We start from the raw sequence: 23,102 nt of genomic DNA, 5'->3' as shown, positions 1-23,102 counted from the left end.
ATTTTTTTTGTAACTTTTAGAAGTATATATTTCATTTTTTAATTAATAAATGTCATCTCTGCCTTGTAGTGTAAGGAATTAGTTCCATGACTGACTTCTCGGGTTTTTTTGGTGATACTGGTCTCTATGTGCATCAGAATTTGAGCACTGCAAAGTATTTCCACAAGACATAACCTTTGCTTGTTGGCTGCATATAAGGTTTCCAATTTTAATTCCTACTCTGTGTCTCCTTTCCCATTTGCTTTATATGCATAATACCTTAAGCATTGTTTTTCTTTTAACTATGGCAGCAGAACCCAGAAGTCCCCTTTGTGTGCTTTTGCTTTATCACCTTTTCCATAGGCCAAGGATCTTTTTAGCTCAAAATTCAGGATTTTAATGCATGTGTTCTATAGTGGTGGGTGGTTATGTCCATAATTTACAAGCTGTGTTTTTGTTAGTTCTGATAATCTATTATAAAATCCACTTCTGTCTGTGCACTGAAAGACAGCGCGCTCTATAGAACAGCAACCAATTAGCAGCTTCATTTCAGCAGAGAGGCTGGTGCACATTAATTCCAATCAGGTCATTTCAGTTGCTTTTAAAAAAAAGAAAGGAAATAATAATAAAAAAAAAATCCTCTCTCTCCTCTTGTTTTTGCCAAATAACACACAGCTGGATGGAGCACAATGTACAGTCTGTATCATCTGTAGGAAAAGAAAGACAACTGCTAATATATTGTTTCCTGCTTGTCTGCTATACGCAGCAAAGAGGACTGTACAGCTAAACAGAATAATTACTGTTAACTTGGATAATAGTAAGATTGCTTAACATCCTGAGATTTTTGTAAAGCAATGCCTGATTGGATTTACAGAAATATGCAGCTTTTGCATCTTAACCATTTCGTTTTTAACTCCCTACCCTGAAGCAAGGATATTCCCTTGTTGGAATTTGGTTTTTTGTTTAGGTTTTTCTGAAGAGAAAGGGAGTAGGAGGAGAGGATCTTGAAAGTTGAAACTGTCGTGGGAATTCAGATTTTTTAGGGATTTTAAGAAATCATCAAAACATGCCAAACTAATTATACATTTGTAAAAAATGGACAATGCTAAAAATATCCTCATTTCCTAAATATTTACTCTTGTTGCATCACTGCGCTCATGCAAAAAGTTCTTAGGTCATTTGTAGTAATGTATTCCGTTGTGTGGACTGACATGGCAGATTCTCGTGATATTTATTTAATAGTTTGGGGGAAAATCTGTGCCATCTGAGACTTTATTACAGTATTAGAGTGGCAAATGTTAAGGAAAGTTGATTTCTCTGTTTTGTAGAAGGTTTTACAGAAACATATTAACACAGCTTTTAAAAATGATTATTAAGACAATGAGAGGGAATCTTGAGGACTTAGAGAAAGCAGTTTCTGTTCAGAAAAGAATGGAAGTGGGACATGCTGTTGCTAGCACTTCTTTAAGCTCCTAAGTTATTCAGTCCTCTAATGTTCTTAAAAATTTCCGAGTACAATTTTCTAGTGTGTACCTATGGTTCAGGGAAACACTTTGCTGATATGTTTACAGGCTTGGAAGTTGCATATGAGGTGGGAAGTCAGCCAGTGTAGGGCAATGTTGTATTCAAGCATGCTTGTCTTCAGCCCAGCTTCAGCTCAGCTGAATTTGTGCCTGGGACAGCCACAAGCCTCTGCGTTTGGGACAAGGTTATTTCTGAATGGGCTCTATTCCACATTGCGGGAAGTGTTCTAGGTGTCAGTGGCCAGAACCCTGCTCTTGCATCTGATAAAAAGAAAAAGGAAAATGGGTGACAGATGCAGGACTCTAATACTTGTAGAGTAGAATCATATGCTTAAGTATTTTGGTATTTTGAGTACCCTGAAGAAATACTCAGTGGCTTTCCAGTACACAGTGGCATTGCAATGTCATGGGTTGAGTGGATAATAAACTCCGGAATCAGCTGGCAGGTGGGTTGTATGGACTCCCTTGCGGAGAATAAGAGAGAGTCTATAGACCTTCTCATATATGTGGTGCTCTCTGCTACCTTGTTTAAACTGCATGTTTAAACTTGCACACAATTTCTTGGGTTAGAAAAGCAAGCCTCCAAAAGATAATATAATTAATTGATTTTATCATATCATGCTGCTGTGTCACCAACTTATGTGAAAGGTGTACTAGAAATGTAAAAAAGCTGGCATTTAAGCAGTATTCTCCAAGACAGAGCCATTAGATTGCTTTTAAACACAAATTTTCACCTCATATATTTTGTGATCTCTCATCACAAAAATTATTTGGCTGGTGTTATTCAGGAGAATTTACTGTAGACCTAGACCAAACTTTAAAATATTTTATTCCCTGGAAACATTTTAGCAAGTCTACAAATAGAATTCTCTTACTAGTTTATGTATCTCATGCCATTTACAGGCTAAAATGGGCATTTTTTTTCAGACAAAATAGATGACATTTCATAAGAGAAGTGGAACTTTTCAGCAACAATAAACTCGTAATCTATTAACATGCTTCCAGAAATACAGACTACTTCCAAAATAAGGAAAATTGATTTTCCTAATCAATCAAACTTCTTTTTTTCCTAATCTTTGAAAGTGTCACAGTGTGGAATAGATGTTAAATGGATGTGGGTATTCCATATTCCTTGGCTTCCTAAATCATGCAGAGCAGCTTAACTGGAGTGATACTAAAATGCAGAGTTTGGTGGAACAGGCAGAAGGCAGGTGCATGGCAAAGCCCTGGCCTCACTGCCACGAAGGCAGCAGAGTGCTGGCCGGCCTCTGCTGGAGGGCCCCGCAAAAGCACTTAATAAATCCGACCTGTGGAGCCAACTTTGAAGAATTGGCTAATGTGTTACAGACAGTCTTTGGGATTGTTTGTTATGGTGTCCTCTAGCAGTATAATTACAAATGTGCTTCAGAAAATGTTGTTCTCAATTATCGCAGCCAATCTCTGAAAATCGAGCTGGAAAACTACCAAATATCTTGCTGTGCGGTTGGCATCCGGAATAAGGCACCTTGAACCAATAGCACGTTTTTAAATTTAGATACTGGGTAAGTGATTGGCTGAACACTGAAGATGGCAGATCTGGGAACCTCCAGATGTGCACATCGAATTCTGCATGGATTGATTTCCATCGCTTTGCTTGCCTGTAGTGATCTGCCAAGAACTTGGAGAGATACCTGCAGATTGCCATAACAGACCTTGAGCCCTCTATTTTTTAAGGGCGTTAGCAACCAGAAAGAAACTAATGAAAGAGATCTTCAAAAGAACTTGATAAAACTATAATCTGCTTTTCTGCTTCTGCATCTATTGTTGCTTCTAAGGCTCTAGCTTATTAATGTAAGTAAAATCAAATGGAGTATTAGTTATAAAATATATAGCTAAGAGCTAAGAGCTCTATAGCTGTATAGCTAAGAGTTGTCTTAGTGAAGGCTGATTTATGAGTTTTCTAATTCCAAGCAGCTGAATTTATGGATTCCATACTGAATTTATGGATTTCTGCTATTTGAATGAATGAGGCATTACACACTTCTAATTAATGAGCAAATGTTTTTAGTGAGCAGACGGATAAATACATACTTTTTTTTTCCTAAGCTCTAAATTAGGAAACCTTTTTGGGGGCATATGTGTGAAAAAATGGTAATGCTGGAAAAAGTGCCTTGTTCTGTTACAGTGCTAAGTTTTTCAGCAGAAATGTGGAGCAAAAATATTGGTTGGATTTAATTTTAAAACATTAAATACTGCATGGTTTACTTTGGTTTTCAGTACTGATTTAGAAATAGAAGCACTTGGAAGTGCTAAGCCTCACTAGGCCACATTGTCATGGCCTCACCTGGTGCAGATTGGGAGAAGATTTGGTAACATTAGTGAAATCTATCAGTTTAAGAGGTAATATTAATTACCTGGATCAGCTGCATTGTATGTATTGTAAGGAGAGTACAGAATTTAAATCACAAATTTATGCCTTAGCAGCTGTAAGGCAAATAAAATATTAATAATGCAGTGTTTATTTTGGAATATTTTATTATATTATTACTAAAAATATCCAAATAGGTGAAAAAAATCTAGTACTACAAATGTTCTGCATTTTGGATGAGTTATTTTTGTAGTCTCTTGGCAGACTGTATCATTTCTTTTAGTACTTCACCTGTGACATTATAAATAATACATATTTATTTAAGTAGAGCTATTATACACTACTATTTGCTGTACATAATTTATAGACAGTGATTTCCTAACATGAGTAGGTAATGTTCTCTATGAAAAGATAAATTCAGTATTTTTAAAGGAATGAAGGAATTACTTAAACAGAATTGAATCGAGAGCTCTCCTTTGAAGGCACAGAGTGATAACTGTCCATTTAAAGAGTAGTATTAACTTTCAGCCAGTGAAAATTTTATTTGCCTTCTAAAATAGAGGCAAAATTTGTGTGAAACATCAAATAAGATTATCAGCGGTACTACCTATATTGCAGATGATAGCAGCATCTTAGTAGAAACACTTTGCATCAAATCTGTGGATCTCTGTTAGCAGAAAGGAGCCCTGCCCCATATTACACTGAGATGGCAAGTCCGTCTCCAAGAGATGAGTTCTGCATTCCTGCTTATTTGGTGAGAATCTTACTGTGTTCCTTTCTGATGTGGCCTCATTGCCGCTTTAACAGCTGTATTTATTGACAACCAAAAACAACTGACTTCTCCCCAAATAGCAGAAAAGTCTGTTCTAATTTTCTAATACAGTGCGTAGACAGATTCCTCCCTGCCTCATTTTTGTCTCAGGGAAAAAGCTCCACATTCCTGATACAAATGCCTAACAAACATTTGCCCATTCTTTGATTTTCCTTTATCTGTTCCTTTCTGAGGTCTTTTTAATATTATATTTTTAAGAAGTGTAATAAGGGTTGTGCCTGAATAAACATTGGACACAGCACACTGGGAAAAAGCAATATTTCAAATTTTCTTAATATTTTCTCCCTCTCCCACAGATAATTTGGTGTTTTAAATCCCGATGTAATGTGTAATGTTATTTATGGTTTCTGGAAGTCTGGAATAGGATACATGGAAAACCTTTCAAAGCAGCAGCTGTGTTTTGCCAGGTTAAGTGTCAAGATAGCCTTGCATTCCACGTACAGTCTTCTTCTCTTCTGCGAGGCTGAATTGTGTGTTACTCATTAAGGGACAGCTCCAAAGTTCTCTAAAGTGAAAGTTTCCCGTTAACTTTTGTGGGGTTTGGCTCAGGCACCAACGGCTGTTTCATATGCTTTGGTTAGGAGGATTAAAATGTACTCTTTCATTAGTTAAGTGCAAACTGAATTTCAAATGAGTCAGAATATATTGAACGTAAAACTGTCAAATCATTGGTATTGAATTTAGACACTGTTAAACAGGGGCAGTGCTGACACACAAGGGTTTATTCTTTGTTACTACTTGCTTATAACCCCCGTTGATGATAATGGGAATTACAGGCATATCCGGAAGGGAATGTGCCCTTTGTAAACTGCCTCTAAGCCGTAGATTAAGGAGACACGATTCTGTGATAGCTCAAATACTTTCTGCGTGCAGGGAAAACTTTCTGAGCTGCTTGGAAGGCAGACCTTTAAGAAAGAAACATCCCCCAGAGCTGTTGTCTTGCCTTTCTTCATATGACAGGGAAGCTGCCAGGAGATCGTGTTTATTTTGCCAGAAGAGCAGAGCAAGAAAGATTAATACAGTGTATTAGAGCCCTCCCTGGCAAGAGAAATTGCTCATATTGTGACAGGACTGGTAGGTACTGTGACAAGGACTTCGCAAGGATTGTGCAAAACTGGTAGAAAAATATAACATGTAAATTGATTTTTTTTTTCTTTTTGTCCGAATGTCATATGAATCAGAGACTAAAGAGATAATCAGAATGGGTCATAAACAAAATACTATGGTAACTTTTGTATGTACCTTGATTGTATTTTCTTTGTAATTATTGAGGAGGCGCACCTCAACCTTTCCTGCGATAATGCCTGTGGTTAGTGCCCTTGGTTATTTTAGCAGTGTCAACACAAACCACTTAATTCCCCAGCTGCTCTTCCGGCCGGCTGGAATAAGGAGTCGTTTGGCTGCCTTGCCAAGCGTTAGGAGTCCACCCAACACAGTACAAAGCAGAAAGGGGTGGTGGATGGTAGTGGAAGGGTGAGGGGCTGAGGACTGATATAACCATCTCTCCTACCCTCCTTACCACAAGTAAAATACCGTTGATGATACATCAGTAGGTTATCCTTTAGTAGCTAAATATGTTTGCCTTGTTGTATAAGCTGTTTACAAATAGGAAGGCAGATGTCAGACTACTGAATTTGTTTCTATCACTGTCCTAAAGATACAGTTTTAATTACAAGACAATTTTGGCTGTGTGCAACCTGGCTAGAAGTGTACTGAAACCCTGGTGAGTGCTCCTGAGTCCACAAATGAAGCACGTTTTCCTCCTTGTCTCCAAAACCATTACGTGGCAAGTGTGCTTGCACACATACGCATACACTTTCTCTCATTAGTTTTGTAGTTTATGGTTTCCAAGTCATTACATCTAATAATAGTTATATGGAGCTCATCTTTCCCTAAATGTAACCCAGATGCTGTTCCTAGAAAAGCCTTGTTTTCTTGCACTAATGGGGTTGAGTGGTGACATGTCATTTACATCATGATTTGACGTAAATTTGTCAGTCACAATTTGTATGCAGTGATCTGCTAATAACTGCAATGTATGGGGTCATCTGGAAGGGAGCGGGTGCAAGCAGGTGTCACTTCCTACCCTTTTGGCTAACAGTGCCCACAAGGGATTGAGGCTGTAGCAAGTTTGCCATCTGCATCCCCGTTTGCTCTGTTCTGGGAAATTGCTGCTCTAACCATCCTAGAAGGCAGAGAGTGTGGTCACAAGGGGAAGCCGTGGAACAAAAACCTGCAGGTGTTGTATTAATTGCTCTTAGCTGCCTTGATGGGCATCACCTGGAGCTCCCCTACACCCTCTGAGCAGTCTGGGAGTTCAGTCCTTCTAGGAGCTGCATGGGAGGTTTATTTGCCTGTGCTATAAAATGTGCTATAAAAGAATGTGCTATAAAAATTACCAAAAGTTATTTTAATGTTTAAAATACTTGATGTCTTGTGTTTTGAGAAGGACCCAGTAAGAACAGGTAGGTGTTAAGGCAAAAGAATTTCTGTCTGTGTTGCAGGCCCCTGCAGGTGCTGACATTCTGCCAAAAGGAATCTTGGCCTCCATTTTCTTTTCCCTCCCAAGTGCCTTCCAGATTTGGGAGAAGAGCTATATATTTTTTCTGGAAGTAATGTTTTCATTATGCTGAAGCAGGGATGGTTTTTAATCTCTATGAAATGGATGTCTAATTTATAATTAAATGTACCTACTGATTTTGTTTTGAAAGGGGTGAGGGTGCAGTAAATGAAACGTACAGGAAGTGTCCACAAAATATGAGGGTGGTTGACCAACCCAGTCTATCAGTGCACTGTCAAGCAAGATGAGTGTATATGAAGATGTACCTTTTGGGATTTTGAGACCGTACTGTGTGTGTGAATTTGAACGACAGGATAAATTAATACAAACCTTTTTTTTTTCTATGGGTTGTTTTGTTCTGCTTCTTTTGTAAGAGGTTGAGCCTATCGTACAAAAGCACAGTCTAAATCCTAGAAAATTTTGCCATCTGTTAGTGGGTGTTTCTCTGATGAGTCTTGATTTTTATTTTTTTTTAAGCATAGTTTCCAAGGAATTGCTGCCATTTGTCTGACTTGTCATGACATTTTAGTGATTGAGAGTTTTTGTTTAGGAGAGACAAATGAAAATGAACCGAGTAGAAACACTGTGCATATTCTTCTGAGTCACTGTGCCCTTTGCTGTGCGAGGGCAAACTAGTTTTACTGTTCTCTGCAAGCTCAGTACAATAAAGACTGCTGTTACAGCCAGGCTTTTGAACTTTGCTGCTGAAATGACTCACATACCAATAAGCATTATGCAGAAATGTCGTCAGCAGAGCTCCAAATGGCCAGCATTGTTCTGCTAAAATGTTCCTCTGAAACTTGTGAACTTGCCCGTGCCTCTCCGAATTGTTTTTTAGTGTAATAGATGTCTCTGCTTTAAAGAGAACTCCTTCTCCCTGTTCGCACTTTATCGAAGCGGTGACGTTTGGACATCTTAAACTATGAAAGATTCTTTAGATTTCAAATGTGCAATGTCATTTAATCTGTAATGGAATTTGTTCAGGAATGCCTCCTATATGACATCTTTCTCAGCCCCTAAGAAAAAAGAATTATGCTGCCAACATGATTATCCCTCATTTCCTGATCTAATTATTTTTAAAAGAGATTATTTGTATTTTATATCCTGTAAGTTTTCTTTAGGGAAAGTAATCACCTGCTTAAGAGTTCCTTGTTTGAGTTTCTGAGTGTCTAATTAATATCTTTATGTTGGGAGGGAAAAGTACTCCAGTAAAGGTCTTCTATTTATGAAAGTGGAACTAGGAGCAGGTTATAATCTTGCAACAGTGATCTAAGTTACTTTTTGTGAGTTTTGAATGTCTGAAATGATTTGGTGGGTTTTTTTTTTCATTTTTCTTCTCTTACATTGGATTTCATGATCATATTGAAGATTTCATTCATAATCTTTAAAAGTATGCTGCCAAGTTGCACATTCAAATATTCTCAGAAATGAAATTTCTTTTCTTCCACATTTCTTGATTGTTTGACTAGAAAGAAAACATGTCTTCAAAAATGATGATAAAATCTGTTAATGTTTTATTAATCTAAGGCTCACAGACCACTGAAATATTGCACATATAGTAGAGTGAAAACAGAATAAACTAAAGGATACATTATCTTCATTTAAAAAATGAAGATGTCAGCAATGTGGAAATGGTGCAAAAAATGCAAGCAGCAGGAAAAAGCTGATCTCTTGATGACTTTCTTGTTTATTTGCATAGATCTAAATACTTTTAAAGAAAATTTGTGACCTTACAGAGTTAAATGAGGAAAGATAATTTAAAAAAAACCTTATAAGATGGTCAATATTGGCCTCGTACAATAAATACTTCTGCATTAAAAAGAGTATATGTGAGAGGAGAAAAAGATGGTTATTGAGGATAAAATCCATGCACAGTTTTTTGTTTGTTTGTTTTTAGTATACATTGGAATTATGCCAGCTATTAAAGTTTAACCTTCAAAGAATATAGACCTTTTAATATTTTTTTGAAGTGTTTCAAGTTCACCAAAATTCTCTTACTGAGAGAATTTGGAGCCTCATTTCCAAAAGGAGTTTAAGAACTGGACCCGTAGATCCTAGAGTTAGTTTGGTATTCGGTACACTTAGGCCTTGATTCCAAAATCAGTCCCAGGGGCTACTCGTCATGTGAGATGCTAAGTGGAAGATAACGTTCCTGATGGAATGAAGGTCTAATAAGTATTTCCTAAGCTAACTTCCCATTGCAATAATTTTTCCCCTACCAGTTGTTCATTTGACAACATTCCTTATCAATATTATTTGAATCTTTCTGCTGCTTTTTGAACGAACAAAACACCAAGTTAAAACAGGATACCAAAAAATGAAGGTTTAGTGACCACTCTTTATCTCTAGCAAATTTTTGGTATTTCATCCCTTAATTTCTTTTCTTAAAAATGCCTTAGAAGTTCTTTTATAAAAAAAGGTAAGAGAATTGTTCAGGGCAACTGCATGTCCCTGTTTTCTGACTCCCTAAACTGTCTTAGGTAAGGAGCAGGTCAAGGCTTTCCCTGAGAGTGTCACCAGCAGCTGGTCCCCTGCAGAAGCAGGAGGCCTTCTGCTAAAGCCTCTCTGTGAGCAGGACCAAGCAGCAAGGTGCAGATTCAACAGCTAAATGGCAGAGAATTCATAGGCTAAGTCACAAAGTGCCTGACTCTCTTCTGCAGCTTGACTCAACAGTGCAAATAACAGAAGTAAGTTTTCATTACTTTTTTTTTTTTCCTTTTTCCCCCGAAGTGGGTGATAGAAATTCAAAGCCGCCTTCTCCCCTTTCACATAACTGAAATCACCCAAAGTGAAGTTACTTTCTTCTGAGAGAAACCAACTGATATGCTCTGTCCTGTGGAGGAAAAAAAAAGAGCTTGTTCAGAACCAGTGCTCAGGGGTTTGCTTATAGGTGTCATTGTGTCTCACATCCCTGCTGCGAAAATCAGCTTGCATTTGAATGTGCATCTTGACCCATAAATGTCACCCTGGTCCACTGAGCATCTTGACTTCAACATTTCCTGTTGTAAAATGGACAATGGGATAACACTCCTTTTTCTGAAGGAGGGACCTGTGACAATGTGTGCATGTGTGCAGTCAGGAGAAACTGCGGCACCCGGGATTTAAAAGCATGTCATCAGCCACTGAGCGGGAGATCACAGGAGAGCCAAGTTGCTGGACAGTTTTTGAAAAACACAAGGATTATCATTTCTGTTTCCAAGCCACTTGTCCTTTTCAGAGCGCTCAATCCTCCTTGGCTTCTCTCCATCAATGGCTCAATGATGTGCCTCATAGCGGAGCGCGCCCAGCTGCGTGGTGGGTCAAGCCGCCGGTGCGCAGACAGACCCGAGCGCGCTCCCGTCCCGGGCACACATTGCTCGTGGTGCTGGCCTTGCTCGCCTTGCTTGCCTTTTCTTAATTACGTTCCTTTTCAAGTACAAAAGCGCCTGAGCCTTAGCGTTGGAGTCTGAAATTTGCCTTATGTGAAAGCGAAATTTTGTGAGGCAAAAAAGTTGAGACTTCAATATATGGCCGGATGTTTAACTTGGGACTTGCTAGAGTACTGTATGTTTTGCCCCAGATATTTCACTGTGCTGGGACCTAAACAAAAGTGTGCGCAAAAAAAAAAAAAAAAAAGAGAGAGAGAGATGTTTTTGCAGCGTTTCTCCTGTCAGGTTTTTGGTTTTGTTTTGTTTTTCTGAAGGATGCCCTGAAAGGTTCATGTAAAAACATTTAAAAAAAAGAGTTCCAGGTTTACCCCTACTTGATGATCACATAGCAGTTGCTTTCTTTAAGGAAAAAATGTCCTTCAGAATTTTTAAAACATTAAATGTTTTAAATAGTATTTGTACAGGTTCCAGAACTTCCTGCCAGAAAGATTAGCTGAGCAAACAATGGCACTTTAATATAGAAATATTTGTGGACATACTTTAAGAAACTTCATTTGGCCTTGATTTGAATTCTGAAATTAAGGCATGCGAAGGATGTGATTGTCCCTTGAAGGTGACATAGCATTAGTTAAGACTCATTCAAATATTTTCATTGCCCAAGTACCAGTTTTCATCCTGTTCAGTCAAAGAATTTTGATTATTTTTTTTTTTTTTTCAGTAAGAACTATCAGGGAGATCAAACTGTATTTTTTTTTTTTTTCCTTCCCAAATACAAGGCTGGAGCTTCAATTTTAAAATCATGATAAATCCACTGAGAAGTTGCCTCTGTTTTCTACATCTGTGTGCATATGTAGAGATATCAATCTATATGCTAGCATATCTAATACATTTAAATACTTTAAAAGAACATAGTAATATAGCACAGGGAAAACCTTTATTATAAAAGCACATAACAAAGCTACAAATTCTGGTACTTTCCCAAATGTGTGCACTGGGACAGCAAGACTAGAATCTTGATGTGATGTACGAGAACCTGATATAAGCCCCGATAAAACTGTCATCTTTTGTCGTCATCTAAAATCTGGAGTTTAACGCTAGCACGTTGTACTTGGAGATACTTTCACAGGTTTTCTCAAATGCAGTGTCAGACTATTTGAGGGATCTCATTGAAGTGCTTTGGTGTATCTGTTCTTTGTATACAGGAGGTAAAAACTGAGGATACTGTTGGTTGAATGGAGATAGAACAGGTTATTAAGGAAAATGGCATTGTTTATGGCTCATTAGAAAAAATCATATATTCCATAAGGGAAGCAGAAAGACGTAGCTGAGCTGCATGCAAGGTTTTAAACTAACAATTGTATCCTAGGAATATGTAGGTGAAATGTCTGAGTGCAGCTGGCTGTATGCATGCACGTTCAGTGAAATTCTTACACCCCTCTGAGGAACGTTGCTCATTTGGAGAGATTAATCAGAAAGAGGAAGTCAAAATACCCCTGAAAGAGAAAGGAAATACTTTATTAGTAAATCATTGATGAGTGCTAACATAAATCACTGAAAAAGGTACTCTATCCTGTGATTTATGAGTTATACTAAAAAATCAGCCTTTTCGGGATTGACAGTTATAGGAATAAATGATAAAGTTATTCATCTTGGCATGGTCTCTTCTTAGCAGTTGTTGGTTTGCATCTGATTGTTTCTTTCTAAGCACTTAATTAAGGGGTAACGGAGGACTATAGACCTTTTGTAATTGTAAGTGTCTGGTACTTTGTTAAAACCTTCTGTGAGAAGTTATATCACATGTTCACGCGCAGACCTACAACGTAAGAGCTGTGTGCTCCTAGCTGCCTCTTTTTTTAACTTCGCATACAGTTTTGCTTATAGGTAGATGCTAAATGAAATCTGAAAACTGAATGTTAATTTACACAACAAAATTCTTGTATTTGTCAGAACTTTGTCCCCAAATAAAACGAAAGTTTCTATTTAATGCCAAACATAAATGCAGATCTGCAGACTTGAAGAACTTGTAACTAAAGAGTGTGCCTCAAAGTGTGGCTTAAAAATATGCCAGTGCTTATGCAGTAGTTAATTCATTTAAAAACAAAGAATTCTAAACTTGTTTTGAGTCCAGATAAACACAATGTGCTTGCATTTTTTTAATACAGATATAATACACATAACACTACATTCTCTTAAGTATAGTTCTGCAATGTATTATTTATCACTGAAAAGTGTGAGATCCAGTATAGCTGTAGAAAAATACATAGGAATAGTATACTTCTAAACATCCAGCTACATGAACATTTTATGTACAATTAAGAATACTTGGTGCTCTAAGTTTACTTCGTTCCCTTTGAAGTTTTACTTTGGCTTCATTATTTTAAGTGACTAAATTAAAGCTTTTTAGTGTTTCCTGCAATCTCCCAAAGCAGAAATAAAATCAGTTTTAATTTATTTTATTTGCTAACACTATGGATATAATTATTGCTGCGGAGTCTTTTTAATTGTTTTCAACTAGGTGCTTGTCTTTAAGTTGAAATAGACTTCTAATTCCACATTGTTGATATTCCCTTGTTAATTTTGACAAAGCATCATAAATCCAGGTATTTAGGCTTATTGAATTTTGAAATGAGGTGATTAGTTGGAGCATGGATTAATGAACTGATGCGAAGCAAAATGAATTTTATGATTTACTGTCGTTTTCAAGTTCCTTTGGAACCATTATGTGCAAATTGTTAAATGTATTAAGAGGTAAGGTATCACAGTTAGAATCAACAATGTGAAAATGTCTCACATGAAAATATTCAAGCAGTCCTCAAAAAAAAAAAGAATAATTGTTGAATAAGTGTTTATTGTACGTAGTAACAATAGAAAACTGTGATCTATAATAAAAACTAGCAGTTCAGCATGCAAAGAAGGTATCTTAATAGACTTTCAGCGGCAGTCAACGTTCAAGTTCTAAAGCTATTTCCATTATAATTTACCTTGAAATATGCATGTGCTTTAGATGAGGCACATTTAGGATTAAATTGTCCATGTTCAGTTTTTATTTAAAGTCGGTAATTGGTAGTTGTTATTAGTTAAGGTAACAGCAAAGTGTAATAATGTGTGCCCTTGATATCTGTCCACTGGTACTTAGAATAACTTAGTATTTGTTAGTGTTAGGCTTGGAAGGAGAGAGATTTGGAATAATTTTATCAGCTGATCCACATCAAATTGTGAAGTAAGCTATGGACGTTGAGTCTTTATTTTCAATTAAATCTTAAGGTAAATTACTAAAAAAAAAAATAGGTAGACATTTTAGATGTGTGTTCAGAAGCTACAGTATAAAAGTTAGAGAGCTTGAACTCCTTAACAGATTTTTAGATGCTTATTCTTAATGTTAGGCACAGTGAACATAGATTTCCTGGTTAAGAGCCTCAGAGCTGTTTCTCATCATTTGATCTACAACTTGAAGAACAAATCTTTCCTACAACTTGAACAAATTGTTGGAGGTCTCTAGAAAGGCAAATTGTGAGAACCCTGTGACAGCAGCAGTTCTGCGCAGTTCTAGCTGCTACCTTTGGGGCAGTAAAACATAAAAGACGTTTTACTATCATTTATAATACATTTTCTATTTTACTTTTTAACCATTGTTGTGTAAAGGCCCATGTAAACATTTGCTTTTCATATGATAATAAATATTTGTTCTCATGTACAGTAATGTAAATTCTTAGATTTTTTTTAAAAAAGGGAAGATAAGATATAATTTTACACAAACTATAATGTTATTTGAAAGGCTAATTTTGAAGTCTCATGAAAAAGAAAATATTGTAGCTCCCTTGCATGTAGTGTTTCTAATTCTGTTTGCTTTCTTGCTCCATTTAACACTATGTAATATTGTCTTGATACATCTGCAGTATGGACAGCAAATACTGCACAGGAGAGGTAATACTGCTAATGGAATATGAACTTGTGTGTACTCACTACCGTTCCCTGATTATAGCTGTGCACATAGTGAGGGATTAGCCGTGCTGACCTTTGTGGGCTCCGGGTGCAGGGCAAACAAAGCAGCGTGTTCCAGGTCTGAAACGGTTTTCTTGCATGAAAGACAGTGGTAATTATGGACTTCTGCAGAGCGGTCCCCTCTGCACGGTTAGTTCTTTGCTACGAAGAGCAAAGAGGAGCAGGTTCTTACCAAATAAGCTTGTGAGATAAATACCGTTTGTTTGGTTTTGTCCTGAATGAGTCTGTCTCTTACTCTGCAGATCAATGGAAACAAATTATTCATGTCTGTGTGGGGGGCATCAGTGCTAGGTCACAGCTTCACATCTTTGCCTTTCACATTTGCTGTTTAATTAATGCTGCCGCCCAGGCTACTGGCTGGGGACCTGTGCCACCCCACCCTCCCATCCGGGGAAACTGGGCAGGCATTCCAGACAGCGGCAGGGATATTGGCCTTTGCAAAAGGCAGAAAATCGAGAGGGTTCAGCACAAGTAAGGAATGGGACTTTCTGCATTTAAAAGAGCAAAGTCCAACAAACCTCTTCGGTTCTGGTGTGTTGCAGAAGTCTTCTGTAACTTCTGGTCTCATTTCGAACTTCCCTTCTCAGTTTTGTTCTCTCACCTTTATCTACGCTAATGAGCAGCTAATGAGACATGGTGTATACATGGTGTATTTAACCCTCCTAGTAGTTTTGTTCTACAAATATTTACCACAAGTTTTATCTCACATTTACAGTCCTTTGCTACGTCAGGCAGTCCTGTGACAACAGAATTACTTTAAGAGCTTCAGGACTTATAAAAAATGTCACCCGCCTTTACAGCCAAGTGCAGGACACTGGGCCACCCTGCGACCAGGGAGGAGGAGCTGGTGCCATCACAGCTCCTCAGCAATAGTTCCATGGCCAGCAGGGTCCCAGCTCTCTCCAAGCTGGACAACTCTGTTCATCCTGATTTAAACCCTAATTACCTGCGCCCAGGGATAACACACGCTGGTCAGAGTTTTGAGGCTGTGATTTGAACACCTTGACAGGAAGCATGTCATCTTTTGTTTTTTCTTCAACCTTTGTTTCAGAGGTGAGAACTGTATCATTATATTTAATTGGCTACCTGCAGTTCATTAGTGGCAGCCTCATTAAGTAATAGGGAACATTTGTAGGAGCTAATCTTTCAAGCATTTAGCATTCACGGTGACCTCGTTAAAAGTAGCAAAGGTCGGGCCGCAGTTCAGCGGAGTCACCGCTCACCAAGGAGACCAGCGCAGCAAAGTAATCTCGGCGTGTCACTTCTCATTAATCATGCTACTTTCCTCTTCGCAAAATTCCTGCAGATAATTGTTACTAAATGCGATTTGCAACACCCTGTGCTGTGGTTGAAGGACCAGAAATAGGCAAACAGATAAAAACATTGTTTAGCTTGCAGGCAGCAAGTGTTTGCTATTCAAAGGTACATCATGCATAAACATTGATTTAGCCATGAGCTGACACTTATAATGCTGTGGCTGTTTCTAGAAAGCCCTGTGGTTGGGCTAAGTAATAGCCAAGGGCAAGTACTTTTACCTGCGTGGCAAGGTTAGATTCTCTATAAATTGTCCGAGCCTCAAATAAATCAGTTTTCGTAATGTTAAGCTGCTGCAGCATCGCCATAGGTCACAACAGAGTGTACTGACACACTTGCATGTGTGGTAGGAAATGCATTCCTGTGTAAGTTTGTTTATGCTGAGATTGAGTAAATATTTTATAAAGAACATAATTCACAAAGAATTTGCCCATTTTCCTTTGTCTCAGAATGGATGTGAGTGGCTCTTCTTTATTTCTAGAATAGATTTATCTTGATTTCCATCTGCACCTTTTAAACCTCACTGTAACATCAATAGACTTCAGGGGCACAGCGGTAAAGTCCATGGAAGTGTTTATATACATTTGTCATATTGTCCAAAGAGGCAATTTTAATTAACAAGTGGCCCAGTTCTCTTCTGTCTTCAATATATTCCTGCTAGTGTTTTAGTGAGATTTGCTCAAATGTTCCTCAGCAGAAGTCAGAATTTGATTGCTTGTAACTAACAGGATCACATTCCCATACTTGTGTATGGGGGAGGGGGTTAAATCTTAGTCTCACTGAGCTGCTTGTTCAGAAAATTAAAAAACAAAGTGAAGTGAACTATGGATTTAGTGCAGATAGTTTAGATCCGTCATCTGTATTGCAGAACACCTGAAAATGAAGAACATGTTATTGTACATGGATTTTTTCAGTTAGGTTTAACATGTAACTTAAAAAACGTAGTGCAAAGACAAGCAAAAATCAAGACCCAAGCCTAATGGTAAAGCATGTAACAACTAAGAACTTGCAGCAGAACTACATTTCCAAAAAGCTGTTTTCAGAGATGGCTGAGAGTACCTGCATTTCATTTGGAATAAGATATAAAAGAGCTATAGTTACTTTCAGGCTCCTAATGCTTATATATATATGATGTAATGTAAGCTTAGTCATTTCTTGGTTGTTGAAGGCAATAGTATTATGGAATAGATCAGATAATGCAGAAGTTAGTGAATGCAGAAACCTATAGACTGTGCTTGAACGTATGTTGAGTTGGACAGACAAAATGGATGTTTCACATCCACGAAGAACTTGTATGATGAATGATTGTGAAAAGTCTTTATTTAAACATAAATAGTCAGTATATACATGAAGTCATTTGCACTGCAATAATCCATGCCATATTCTTGATGCATACCACCCCACTCCAATTTTATCTGAGCAGTTAGAATCAGCAATTGCATTGCACAGATCTAAAATCACATCATGGTTCCATAATGCAAAAATAAAGCTTGACGTAAGTAAGAATAAACAAACCTCTGTGCAGCTTTGCATGGTTATGGTTCATGCAGTTGGGCCTTCCTAAGTGTAATGACAGTATCTTCTCAGTTGAGGTGACTTTGCTGACCTTCCTCAAGTGCCTTGTTTTCTGGAAACTCTACTTTTTCTAGCATTGTGTCGTGACAAAACTTAACTATTTCCAGACTTCCTGCATTAGAGATGTCTTCTTTGTATTTAATAGTACAATCTCACCTCTGTATTTACTTAACTGTTGAATGTGAGGCCTGCTAGCTTTCTTTGATGCCTCATAGTTTATCTTTTATCAAAAAGAAACAGAGAATTCATCTATGTCCATACCCAGGAACTTGAATCACATTTCCACTCAGTGGTCTGTTTTCCAGCCTGAAAAGTCCTCTCTCCCTCTAGTCTAGTCTACATTTCTTGTATGGAAGCATTCATCTCTGTACCAAATGTGATACCGTTGCTGTATTTAATTCGAGCTTTAGTACCACTTGCAAGTAGAATAATCTTTGCCAACGTTTTTCTCCATCTTAATAAGAAAGGTAGTACCATCTAAAGACTGAGTAGACTCTGAAGTAGTTTGCAGTACATATTGGAGGAATTTGGATTTTTGATTTTCATATGTAGTGTATTGAAGATATTTAGCAGTTCGCAGCTGCTATTCAGAACTAGTCTAGGTTAAAAAGCTGAGCAGGCAACAAGGTAGTAGTCGAATTACTATACTGTAATTACTATAATTACTGTTACTGAATGGTTTTGTCATTCATTTATTGCTTTTTACTTTGCAATATGTGGAAAACTTGAGGAGAGATGCCTATTAGGTCCTTGCCTTCATAAATGACTTACAGAATAGAGTTCCTAAGGCTTACGCAAGGCATCTTAACTTAATTGGCATGTTAATTGGAATAAGGACTGCTTACATCAGCCCAATTCAGTATACTCTCTGCAGTTTGCATGTCTGTGTATATACACACACACACTTCTAAACTTAATTTTATATGGTTCAAAAGCCAGCTGGGAAAATAATAGACTATCAACAATTATTCAGTACAATAAAGTCACTTTTGCCTGGGAAGTCCCTGAGGTATAATCTGCTGAAATCTGAGAGCATGTTGCAGAATAGGGTTGCTAGGGGTTCATCCTGCTCATGCACTCTTTCCTGGGAAGCCACTTGAGGAATAGGGTACGCGATAAATAGTCCCTCAATCGTTCTTGGAATGATTACACTTATATAACATGTAATATTATGAAGAATTACTGTAATTATATTTTTCGGTACCTTCCAAGGTACAGTAATAAGATTTTCTTTCTTTATGTTCTTGAGCTAATGCTGCATGTATAGGTATGTAATCTTGTGTATTGATGTCACTGCAAAGTTTATGTAGTAAGTAATCTTTAAATGCCAGTTAAAGTTTGTAGTGATACAGATGAAATTTTAGGTGAGAGTACAAGAGTAGGCAGTTTGAAAAAATATTATGTTTATGTAATACGACAGGCACTTCAGGCCAGTCTTTATAGAATACGGAGATTTTTGCTTGGATTCATCACAAAGGTGATTTTTATCTAAGAGAGTGAAACAGGACAGAGAAATCTAAGACAGATTTAGGGAAAGTAGCAAATACATGGAAGGAGATTATACACAGGTGTTTCAGGAGGATGCCAAAGTGTTAAGGATGTGCTCAGGCAGAAAATACATGGCATAGCTTTACATAAAGGTTGGGCTGCATAGAACCAACTTGTGTTTTCAGGACAGATGATTATACTGCATATCCAGGTCAATATTTAAGTTAAAGCTGTTCCTGAGGGACCCTTTAGTACACAACTGAAAAGCTGGCTTTGATTTTACTCACTATACTGTTCTAACTATGGTGGACTCATGGTCCTGAAGGAGACAAGGAGCCAATAAGTGCACTGATATAATCTCATTTGTTGTACTTACTGAAGAGAGAGGAAAAAAAAAAAAAAAAGGAAAAGGTAAGGTTTGTAATGAAGAGGGTCAAATCAAAACTCATCTTCATGAAAGATCTTTTGGCATTCCTTTAAAAAAGCAAATTGCACTGCACATTGGATAAATCAGTGCACTAAACCTTTTTAGGTTAGATTTGAGGAAAGGAAGAGAAGAAGCCAGTGCAGTTTCTATGTAGCATTCTGTGTTGGAACATGTTCTGAATTAAAATAAAAAAATAAAAAAATAAAAAAATAAAAAAGAAAAAAAAAAAAAGAGAGAGAGAGTTTGCTTCTCCTCCAAGTGGTAAATTTTGAAAACATAGCCCAGAGGAGGGAGCAATGACCACAGTGTTGATAAGAATTGTAGTCAGAAAATTATATTTAAGGTTAACATGTTCTCATATTTTTTGCTTTAGCAATTCAGAGGCCAAGACCACTTTTTCTGCCATTAAATAGTAACTGTTAAATTACCTCTCTTCCCTGTCAAATCTTAATAACTACTTTTTTAAAGAAGAAATGTATGTGCAATATTCTATTTCTACTCATATGACATGCTGGAATCAAAGATGTTAATAAACACTCAGCTAAGCATCATAATTTTAAAGTATTACCTAGCAAAGAGAATATGTCCATAAAGACAACAAATATTTTTCTTTTATCTTTTTTACATTTGTCAGGTGGAATTTTAAAGGTTCTTGGAAAAGGCCTTCATTTGAAATATGTCACAGTGTATCGGCTGTGTTATTGCTGCTCTCCCTAGGGCTAAGGAAACACTGCAACCTTTCATTTATTTGGATTGATAAGTGTTAGAATCATGAACTTTTAATGGCAAGTGCTCTGTAAATTACAGTCATGCACTGAAAACCTTGATGCATTTGCTTATCTCTAAAAATATGAGTCATTTCACTGCAATCACATGGGGATATGTTTCATGTTAAGGGTATGTTTAATTACTTGAAAGAAAAAGTCAACATGTGTGTTAGTTCCAGAGAAATAGACATTTTAGAAGAAGCCAGTAAAAGGTGAAAATCGCTTCTATGATAAAAGCACATTCAAAGACTGTCAAGGAGAAATATGATGAGAAAAAAAAAAAGCAAGTTAGAAACAAAGACATAAAAACTAGTATTTTAACATGTAAGTCTCAGATATGTGTGGAAATGTGCACTAGTATTAAAACCTCTACTGTATAATAAACAAGTATCCACAGAGTCTCTACCTGGATACATTATTTATTTTTACTATGTATTGATGCCATTTGCAAACTCATTTGTGGTCTTGCTTCCCCTATGAATTATAAGGTCATCAATAGCTTGTAAATATAAATAATGTATCCAGACAATTCATTGGATAGCCCTTATTTATCCAAGATCTCACTTCAGCTATGGACTTGTAAAAGGTGTACTACTGTACCAAGTACAATAATTAATTATACTGTAAATAAAATGGACTGCATACCCATTTTTTTCGATTTCTCTGTGAGCTTTTATGATTTAGGGAGCTTTCATTATACTGTAATGACAAAATATATATTATTCATTTAAAGCTGATTAAAACGACAACTTCCAAAGTATAAAGTCGCTCTGTATAGACATCAAAATTATACGGTAAGTAGCTTCCTGTGAGAAAACAATGTAATATTATGTAAAACTTCCTTTTCTCCAAAACAAAATCTGTTTTCTATAATGTTTCTTTCAGCTTTGGATTATTAACACCCAGTCTTCCTAACTTCGGTGGATAAGCAGACTCAGTTTGCTTAGCCTGTTCTGATATTGCGACTTAGAGCTTTGATTTGATTCTGATCCCTCAACACACATTCTGTGTTCAGGGATGTGTAAATTTAAATGCCGATTTTGCCTGCTGACTTCTAAATAAATAGGAATTTATGCAAGCACCAGCATTCTTATAATCATTTTGTTAGATAGCTAGATATTAGAAGATCGTAAGAATGATCTGAGAAGTAAATATACAGATATGTTACAGTAAAAAGCTATTTTGTATCTCTACAAACTGTAGATTAAGAAGTGGCTTTTATTATTTCAGTGATTTGTGGTGGGGGCTTGTGCTGGCTCACTGAGAGCCTTCCTTGTAGAAGTGCGTAGCAGGCCAGCCCGGGACCCTTGGGCCCTTCCCCCTGCGGCACTGCTTTCCGAGCCTTCCCGAAGGCGACGCCGGCTACGGCTACGTGTCCTCAAGCAGGCAAGCTGCTGTGCTCAGCCTGCGCAGGCGCCGGGGGCTTTCCCTCAAATCTGCAGGCCTTAGTTTGGGCTTCCTTCAGGCTTCCCCCATGTTTTTCAGTTTGCCTGTGCTCATGCTTCTGTCTTGTTCCAGAGTGGAATCTGCTTTCCCGGGCTTTGTTTTACCCCTGAAGCTGTGCAGAATCATTGCCCCAGAAGGACTGTGCAATTCTGAATTTACTAGACCCACTCTAGTCTTTATTGTTTCCACCATATATTTCTGAAATTTGTAGGCCCATCTGCACAAAATTATTACCTATGTCTCCTTAGCTTGTACAATATTACCTAATCCTGGAAAGAGAATTTTGGATGTGTACCAGAATGTAACAATGCCAAGTTGCTTTAGCTTTTTCCACGTATAGTGGTTCAAAAAGCAATTACATCTCTAGAGCAGAAGAAATTCCTCCTTCTGCTATTAGAACTCCCGCACATAGAGAAGCAAAAACCAGGTAAATTCATCATAGCTTGTTCTACATTACCCTAGTGTTTCCTCTCCTGAAGGGATTTCCCAGTAATTCTTTTAGCTAGATTTAATTCACTTATGCATCACAGACTTAGGTCAAGATTCTGCTTTAGGATATGGTTTCTGCCTGAAAATTGGAAATTCATTAATGAGATTATTTTTTTATCAAGCTCAAGAGCCCTAATGACTCTGGTATATAAATATTAACAGACAAATGATTATAGAGTTTCTGTCAGTTTGTCTACAACAGTTAAAGACCTGCCCAGATAATGGCACAACATACTAGCAATGTACAGCTGCTTTTGTTTCCCTTCTCCTTTACCTTGGTAAAATTCTTTTGACTTTTACAGAGGGCTGCTGCAGAGATCTTTACTGTCATATTCTTTTCTGTAATATGCTACTGGGCCATGTGTTTTCAGATAACTGGAAACTACTGTTCAAAGAACAATGGTTGCTTGTTTTTTATTTTATAATTTGCTGAAGTTGACCTTTTCTATAGCACTAAGACTTCGTACTTCATCTGACTACGTTCACCATTTTCTCTAAGCTTTACTATCTCATTCTTTTCCTTTTTTTTCTCTTCTCACAAGATGCTTAGAGAAAACAAGATGTTTACAGTGTCTAAAGATCCTAGCAATGTCTTCTCTCACTGATATAATTATAACCATGTGCAAGGGAAAAGATATTAATGCGTAACAGTTTATCACAAGTGACATCGACCGACATATTCATATTAGGACATGGGTAAATTAGCCGTGTGCATTCTATATGAATTTCTGTCACAGAATATAAATATGAAGTAGAAGTAGATGCCATATGCACTGCAATCTTAGCAGGCTCGAACAAGTATTCTAATTGTGCAAGAAAAAAGCAGTGCTGTAACAAGGGGCCTTGGTGCCTGCAGGCAAGTCTTTGATTCTCTACCTTTCCGTCTTGTATCGTTCTGCACTGAATATCCTTGTAGTCTTTCTCAGTACAACTTAAAAGACCTCTAATAATTAAAAAAGACAAGAGTAATATCACCTTAGCTGCC

The 23,102-nt window shown here is 37.3% G+C and overlaps 1 long non-coding RNA gene across 1 annotated transcript in view; it reads left to right on the top strand.

Moving 5' to 3' along the window:
* Positions 1-7,090: 7,090 nt before the first annotated feature.
* LOC112942542 overlaps positions 7,091-23,102 on the top strand; it is a 28,688-nt gene continuing 12,676 nt past the window's right edge. Inside the window, exon 1 of the long non-coding RNA XR_003248404.1 lies at positions 7,091-7,146. This is a non-coding gene — a long non-coding RNA (uncharacterized LOC112942542). The remainder of the gene's footprint in view (positions 7,147-23,102) is intronic.

This window comes from Nothoprocta perdicaria, unplaced genomic scaffold, assembly GCF_003342845.1.
Source record: "Nothoprocta perdicaria isolate Ctin4 unplaced genomic scaffold, notPer1 scaffold_13, whole genome shotgun sequence".
NCBI lineage: Eukaryota > Metazoa > Chordata > Aves > Tinamiformes > Tinamidae > Nothoprocta > Nothoprocta perdicaria.
This window is presented reverse-complemented; position numbering and strand designations above follow the sequence as displayed.